This window comes from Onychomys torridus, chromosome 6, assembly GCF_903995425.1.
Source record: "Onychomys torridus chromosome 6, mOncTor1.1, whole genome shotgun sequence".
In the NCBI taxonomy this organism is placed as follows: Eukaryota; Metazoa; Chordata; class Mammalia; order Rodentia; family Cricetidae; genus Onychomys; species Onychomys torridus.
In genome coordinates, this window is record NC_050448.1 from 130,903,654 (window position 1) to 130,912,462 (window position 8,809).

The window sequence follows — 8,809 nt, forward strand, 5'->3', positions numbered from 1 at the left end:
TTTCTTTTTTTTTGGTTTTTTGAGACAGGTTTCTTCATGGAGTTTTGGAGTTTTGGTGCCTATTCTGGATCTTGCTCTGTAGACCAGGCTGGCCTCTAACTCACAGCAATACACCTGGCTCTGCCTCCCAAGTGCTAGGATTAAAAGCATGTGCCACCACGGCCTGGCTTATTTCTATATTTTAGATATTCTATCAAATGCATAATTGATCAAGACCTGTCTGTATTTTGTAGACTGCCTATTTGCCCAAATGATGGTGTGCTTTGACTTAGAGAGCTCTTCCATTTCAGGAGGTCAGATTTATTGTGATAATTCTTTCCTCAAAGTCTCTAGTAAGTCTTATTTCTGTGCTGTGCTAACGAAGAAGATAATCATTACCCTTAGGAGAGTAAATGCATGTTTGTGTTATGTAAAAATGCTGACTTAGGACAGACACACCTTTCAGGGTGTCATAGGTAGTTTTATTAGGTTATTTTTGCTTCAGATTTTTTCTCTTATAACCTGAATAACGTTTTTTTGAGATACACCCATGGACTAAATCATACTTTGAGGAATGGACCATCTCATAACAACAACAGCAATAACAAAAATTAGATCAAATAACTTCATCCTGAATCTTTTTCATGTAAATCCAGCATGGTTTGGCTTTCTGGACTTTCGATTACTACATAGTCAACAAAGAGCCAAGTAAAGTCTCCTAATGCTCACACAATATGTTTGTTTTTGTCACCTACCAAGTGGTTATCACAATACCTATCCTGAAGGTTTCAGTAATAATGACTAAAATACACCCACACTCCGTGCTGGGACAGCAGGATGGGCTATGTAACTATTTTCAATTATTGACTGTTTTCTATTCTGTGACTGTCTTATTGCAGAGCAATAGGAGGCAATGAATCAAAATCTGCTAGTCTAGAGTCACATTAGATTTGAAGGTCAGTCATGAAGCATTGGACACTCAGCCATATGGCATGTATCCTACCCAATCCTTCATTCTAGACATCTGTCTATTTGTTTAATCACCTCAGTTAGGTTATAAAATCTTTATGCTTAAGGAATATGTTACCATTTTTCTTTTCCCAGCTGCTCCAAGCAATGCTCCACATAGCAAATTGTTCTTTATTGGCCCCTTGCTGGTGGCTTCCTCAACTGTGAATAAGTGAGTAAGCTGGAGGACTACTCTTAGAGAGCATACCCAAAGAGAGAAAAATCCATGTGTGCAACTGATAAATATATATGTACCTAAAATATATGTCTTTAGGATAAATGTGTGCTTTGAAATAATCATATCACCATTACCATTTTGGCAAATTTTTCTACCTACCCCAGATTTCATTCAGCTATTTACTATCCCTTCTTTCCTTAATGTATGCATTCTCAAGCCATTCAGATCTTACCCAGAACCACTTTCTGTCTAATGATGTCTATCAGTCCTGTGTAATCAGACTTCTCTCTCCTCATATTGCACTGCAGGTTTTGAAAATACCTTCAGCAAAGTTACCAGTGACTTTGCCTTATTTTTTTTTTTTTTTTTTGGAATTTTAAGCACTTGATAATACTAAATTTCCAGCATTTATTTTTTTCTTTTTGGGGTTTATTTATTTTATTTTATGTGTATTCATGTTTTGCCTACATGTATGTAGGTGTATCATGTGCCTGCCTGGTGCAGGCAGAGGTCAGAAGTGGGTATAGTCATTGGAGTTATAATTATGGGTAGCTATAAACAACCATGTGGGTATTGAGAACCAAATTCAGGTCTTATGTTAGAGCAACAAGTGTTCTTAACTCAGCCATCTCTCCACCGCCTCTCCTACTTTAAAAAGTATATTTAAAAATTTCTTTTAAAATTCCATGCATGTATAACACCCTACCAGGAACTCCTATCTCATTTCCCTCCAAACTTCATCCAATCATTTACCTAGTAACTCCCAAATCCAGTTAGTGCTTCCTCTATGTGCATGGTGGGGGAGACATCCACTAGGCATGGGAAGCCTACCAGTGCTACACTCTCAAACAAAGGTGACATCTTTTCCTCCATGGGGTCCATGGCATCTCATGCTATGCTCCATAAAAGTCCTTACATTTTTAAAGATTTATTTTTATTTATGTAGATGTGTATGTCTATGTGAGTATATGCTATGTAACTGCAGGGGCCCACTGCTCCTTGAAGAGGACATCAGAGTTACAGGTGGCTGCGAGGTGTCTCATAGTGTGCTCAAAACTGAACGGGAGCCTTTGGAAGAGTAGGAAGTGCTTTTAACTGCTGAGCAATCTCTCTGGCCACTTTCTTTTATTTTTTTGATTCCTGCTGTCCATGAATGTTGCTGATATGTTTGTAGAATGAATATTTGTTCTCCACACACAATTCATATGCTGACAACCAGTCTCCAAAGTGAGGGAGTTTACGTTGGAATCCTAAAAGGTGTGAGGGAGGAAAGCTCCTGAATGAGGTAAGCTCCCGTCTGTGGACGTTCTAGCAGTGACTTCTGACATGAGCTAGCTGAACAAACCAGGAAGCACGCCTTCAGCAGGAATCCAATGGGTCTGCCTTTGACTTTGTACTTCTTGGTCTCCAGAGCTGAGGGATTCAGTCTTGTTTTCACAGCTAGCGTGTGATGCATGAAGATGTTAAATTCTCACTCTTGCACATGCAGCCTTCTTCCCAGTCTTTGTGCATTTCCAGGTTCACCGTATAGGGTTGTTTTTAAACAATACTTTTATAATGAAAATGCTACCAATGTCTCATCTGAGCTCCAGAAATATCTTTTCATAAACTATTCTCTCTCTCTTTCTCTCTCTCTCTCTCTCTCTCTCTCTCTCTCTCTCTCTCTCTCTGTGTGTGTGTGTGTGTGTGTGTGTGTGTCTCTCTCTCTCTCTGTCTCTCTGTCTTAAATGTTGGGTGTCCTCTGTCTCTCCACTCCTAGTCTTTGAGGCAGGTTCAGTTAATTTGCTAGCTGAATTCAGCAGGTCCCTTGTGATTCTCCTGTCTTCCTGCCATTCAGGACTGAGGTTACAGGTGTGTACTGAATTTTCAACTTGTTATATGGATGGTGAGAGCTGAACTCTAATCCTCATGGTTACACCATAAGCACTCTTAACCACTCAGACATCTCTGCAGCCCCTCCTGATACATTTCTAACCACACACTGAACATGCTCACTTGTATGTCTCACATGGCCCAAAAAGTCAACACTCTGCAAGCTATAATCACACTGTTCCTCTCAGGACTTATTTTATGGGTAATGCCTAGCACTTTGGTCTGTTTTGATTCTTTATTAACCATACTTTTACCTTCCTCCTTTTGTACTGCTCTGTATATCCTCCTGTCCTTCTCTCACCACTCTGTATACCTTTTCCTCAATGCTCTGTTTTCTCCTAGTCAGGTTGGGTCTTCAATGGCAGCATCCAAAGTCCCCTGCTTCAGTTCCCTTATCCCATGTATGCTTCATTGGTTCTGACCGAGTATGCATTTCCTCACTGTTTCTGTGTTAATGCCCATTTTGGTACTTATATGGAATTACAATTTGATTAAATACTTTTTTTCACCCAGTTAACTATGGGTCCTGTGTATTTATTTTAATTGCTTTTAGTTAAGGAAGAGGAATATTTCTAATTACATTTAATTATTATATTTAATTATATTACTTAGCCCTTGAAATGATTTCAATAACAAAGGATTACCCCATAAAACACTTGATTATTTATATGAAAATGTTTTGTCCTGTGTAGAGGCAACAGATTCAGAAGTATATTCTCTACATTGGCAAACTGAGACAAAAACACTCAGTGCCATAAGACCTTCAGATGAAAACACCCCTTTGCAAACTCCTTTGAATTAACTCAACTGTATTGCAGTGAAATCAACTTTTAAGTTAAAAGCCCATTTATACTACTTCTAAAAAATACCCACTTTCTTTCTTTCCCACCATTAGAGAGGAAGAAATCTAAACCTGAAAGGCAACTTTCCTTTTATAATTTTACTTGTGAAAATGTGGTTCCTTAGATAAGGAATAAGAGTGATTACAGCAGCTGAGTAAGGAATTAAGTACTTCATCATTCTTTGGAAAGAGTGCTCACAGGCTGGCTGAATGCACAGCTGTTAACTGCTCTGTTCCTAGAGTCCTCTTCCTGTCCTCTGCAGCTCCCGCTCCCCAGCTAGCAGGAACAGCACTACAGCATCCTGTCTTGAGAAAAAGATTTGGCAAAGAGGAAATCTGGTGTCAGCTTTTTTCCATTTGAGAAGGGCCAGAGATATAACTCCAAAGATCCTCACATGCAAGTTAAAGAGCTTCAACTAACATGTTTAACACAGTAGGTGACCTCATGAACATAACTGTGCTGAGGGTCAGTGGTACCCATTCCCTGCCCTTCTCATCTTATATTGATAACTACTCATAGATGTCTCCAATATAAAGATGCATTTTGTGTTGGTTTGAATGAGGCTCATAAACTGTAAGCAAATCCTCAATTAAATGCTTTCTTTTTATAAGAGTTGCCCTGGTCATGGAGTCTCTTTAGAGCAACAGAACAATGACTAAGACACCTTCATTCTGAAGTGTGGGTACATGTGAGTTTATGTTCATAAGAATACATGTGAGCAAAATTAGACTAATGAAATATTGATCTTTAGAAAGGAGTGACTTAAATGCTCAGACATAGGATTCATCCCTCACGTACAATACTCTGAGGAGGTAGAATACTTAGGGCTAGTCTCCATGCTGTGAAGAGGGACTATTTTATATTTTTTGCAGAGCAAGATAAATAACTGATCAAAGTATAACAAGAACACACTCCAGAGAACAACTGGAACTGGACCAGGGCCAAGGAGGAATTTGGAGCTTGTTCAATTCCACAGGATCCATTTTTCTAGAAAAAGTACATAGAATTCCAAAAATAAATTTAGATAGAAGCCCAATGAAGGGGCCCATGAAGATGAGAGTTGCTGAAACCTTGCACTTACCATCCTCACTATAAATATGTCTGTTCAGACAGAATACCTGGGGTAGCTTGGGGGGGCGGTAAGAACCGAAGAATCTTCTTGGCAAGAATCACATGGTTACAATCACAATGAGCAACATCTCTAAACTGATCACTGCACTTCACTGTTTCAGTTTCATTTCTGTTGCTGTGAAAAAATTACCTGAGAAGAGCAACTTAGAAGAGAAAGCATTTGTCTTAGCTTACAGTCCATAATTTTGGGGAGGTCAAGGGATGAACATAACTAGTCACATCATGTCTTCAGTGAAAGGCAGAGAGAAATCAATGCCTGCATGTTCACCTACTTGTGTGCTTGTACTCTGATGGATTTTCCCACATTTGCACAATTTAGGGTAACATGAATCTTAAAAGGTCTTATAAATAGAAAACCCAGAGCCAGATATTGGGGTGAAAGCTGAAAGATCAGAGAAGCAGGGCAAGCCAGTCACGAGTTCTTACCTCTATGAAATCCTCAGTCTAAAGAGAAGAGTTCCTGTTTCCTCAAAGCTTATATACCTTTCTCTACCCTGCTATATTACTTCCTGGGATTAAAGGCATGTGTGCTTCCAAAAAAAGGACATGAGATCTTGTGTGCCACCAGGCCTGGTTGTGTTTCCAGTGTGGCCTTGAACTCACAGAGATCCAGATGGATCTCTGCCTACTGAGTGATAGGATTAAGGGTGTGTGCCACTACTGTCTGGCCTCCATATCTAATCTAGTGGCTGGCTCTGTCTGTTGATCCCCAGATAAGTTTTGTTGGGATAAACAATATATCATCACAGTTTAGAACTTCATTACTAGAGAATAGTGCTGCCCACAGTGGTCACATCTTCCCACCTTAATAAGACAATTCTCCACAGACAGGTACACAAAAACAACAAAATGCAGACAATTCTTCATTGAAATTTTCTTCCCAATTTTTGTCAAGCTGACAATTAAAACTTACATTTATAAACAAAATAACATATTTTAAAGATTTTTAAATTTTGTTTATTCATTTGTATATATGTATTTCCTGGCCACAGTGTGGAGGTCAGAGTACAACTTTCAGGAGCCAGTTCTCTCTGGGTTCTGGGGAAGGAACTTCTACCATGAGGCTTGATCCCAAGAACCTTTGCCCACTGAAGTGCTTATCAACCCTGGAAATCAAGAACTATCTCTGGTAGCCTTAGCCCTGCTGTCATGCCACCATCTCTGCCATACTCTCAACTTTATTCCACTGTGCCTGAAATAGTTTAAGTGATGCTCAAAACTTAGCCAACATGACTCATTTATTTTTGTTTTTGTTAATTAAAATTTTAGGTCAGTTTACAAAATAATGGGTTTCCTTATAGTATATATTTGGAGAGAGAATCATACTTTATTCTAATATATACCACCTCATCACCTCTCCTGTGTCCCCTGACATTTCACTCTTTTGGTTCGTTTTCTTCCTCCAGACAATCCCCCCATTTCTGCTTATGTCACATTATTTCACTACATCCCCCTTTATCTTTGTTTCTTAAGATGTCTTTCTCCTCTCCTCTACACACACACACACACACACACACACACACACACACACACACATAATCCCACTTTCAACGTTGAGAATATTTCTTCCTGAGTTGGGCTTATTTCAAAATAATTTCTAGTTGCAATAGTTTTGCTGCAGATGTTGTAATTTCCTTTTTCTCTATGAATATGTGTGTATCTCTGGGTATGACATATATACATTTGATTATATACACATGAGTGGTATAGCTGGGGATAATCACAGTACTATTTTCAGCTTTTCTATATGCCCTTATACTGATTTCTACAGTGTCTGCCCTGGTTCACACTCTCATCAGCATCTGTTTTAATTTCCTTTCGTAGCCAATTTTAACTGATAATCCAATCCAATTTGCTTGTTTTGTGGTTTTAGCATCTGTCCTACATGATCCATGGTGCTGTTATAAAAGAAGACAGCAAGGTAGGGGGTGTTGACCAAATAGCTCTTCAATGATTTGATACCAAAGACTTACACCCAGTGTGCTTAAAGCTCTTTTGCCAGAACTTTCTACAGTGCTTTTTTATCTAACACAAAAGATCTCAAAACAAAACAAAACAATAAAACTGTCCCAGGGGTGCAGAAGCAGGCAAATGTACAAATGTACTCAAACATTACCTTCGAATGGTCATCAATAGGAAACAGTTTCAAATATATATACAGATGCCAATTTAAGATCAATGTCAACTGTATTTAATAATGAGTATAGTGGTTGTGGTGTGGTACAAACTTTAGAATGTCTTGTATTCAAATGAATAAATGATGCAGTAAACATTGCTGCTCACAGTGATTCCCACTCCAACAGAGACAGAACCTGGAAGAGGGTTCCTGACGCATCCAGCAAGAGCCCCACACCACAGCCCAGCTCAGCACCTTGACCTCCTGGTCCTGTCTCAGGTTTGACCCACTTGATGCTCTTGACTAAATTACTGTCATCACAAGTCTTTGTAGTCCATCAGAGAAGCCAAATTAAAGAATCAGATCCAACTCTTCTTTGGACAGAAATATTTTTAAACAAATGAATTTTTGAGCTTGAGAAATAAATGTGATGAAAACTTAGGTTGAGACCAAAAAGCCCTTGGTTGCTGACTATAGATCCACATATCAGTTGTGACAAAAGGAGCCTAACAGGAACATTGAATAAACAGGAACTAAAATTATATTTTCTTGATGTCACCCCACATAAACTTTTCTTTTAAGAGGGGAAGTATCAAATTCTTAAGCAAGAATTTATATGGTTCTTTTACTGATATTTGTTTTAGGTGACAGAGATTGACCATTTTACTTTTTCAAGCATATTTTTCTAATGTATATTTATTTGTAATATTATCAGTAGTTATATAATTTTATGAATTACTGACATTTTAAAAGAATGTATTTCTATTCATTTGTCTTTTCTTTATTTTGTAGTACTAGGTTGCTTCTTTGGTTAAAACAGAGGGACTTTGCTGTCTTTAACTTCCGTGGGTTAATGTTTGCCCCTGCCCATTTTCTGGTTCCACAGTTTCAAGAGACTGTTCTCCTTACTCTGCCTTTTTCTTCTTCCTGTAAACTAAAGTGATAGTCTTTGTTCTCCAGATTTCTTTGGAGCTAGAGATCACCCTTATTCTATGGTGCCTGAGCCCATCACCAAGTAAGAGACTTGGGGATGCATTCCTACTAATGAATCATGATCTCTCCAATATGGTTAATTTCACCTTTGTGATCACAAAGAATTAATGTTCTTTGCTCCTATGGTGTTAACATAGGCACTTGAGAGAAGCTGATAACCTGTGTTTTCCAAAATGGATGTTTTATAAATCATCAACAATCTTTTTTCCCAGAAGTTTTTGCTTGTTTCCTTCCCTCCACTCTTCCCTATTCCTCTCTCTCTCTCTCTCTCTCTCTCTCTCTCTCTCTCTCTCTCTCTTTCCTTTATTTCCTTTTCTCCAGACTCTTCATATATATACAGTATGAAACCATAGCTCTTTGGAAAGGGTGTCTCATCTCAACGGATTTGATTTTCTTACATATTCTTGCTTTCTAAACAACTAGATGAGCTGCTTCATTAACATCTTGGTCTCCCTGCCTTCCCCCACCTGGCAGCACTAGCAGATGGAGACAGAATCACTTGTATACAAAGGGAGAGGCTACAACTACAAATATATCACAAAGGTGAGAAATAAAACCTTGTGATTATTGGACAGGAGAATGACAAAGCCCATCTATTTCTTCTCATGGATGGTTTTAATTATGCACTTCTACAGCCAAATTTGGTCTGTAGGCTATAAATTTCTGATTGTCATGTGAAACATTATTCAA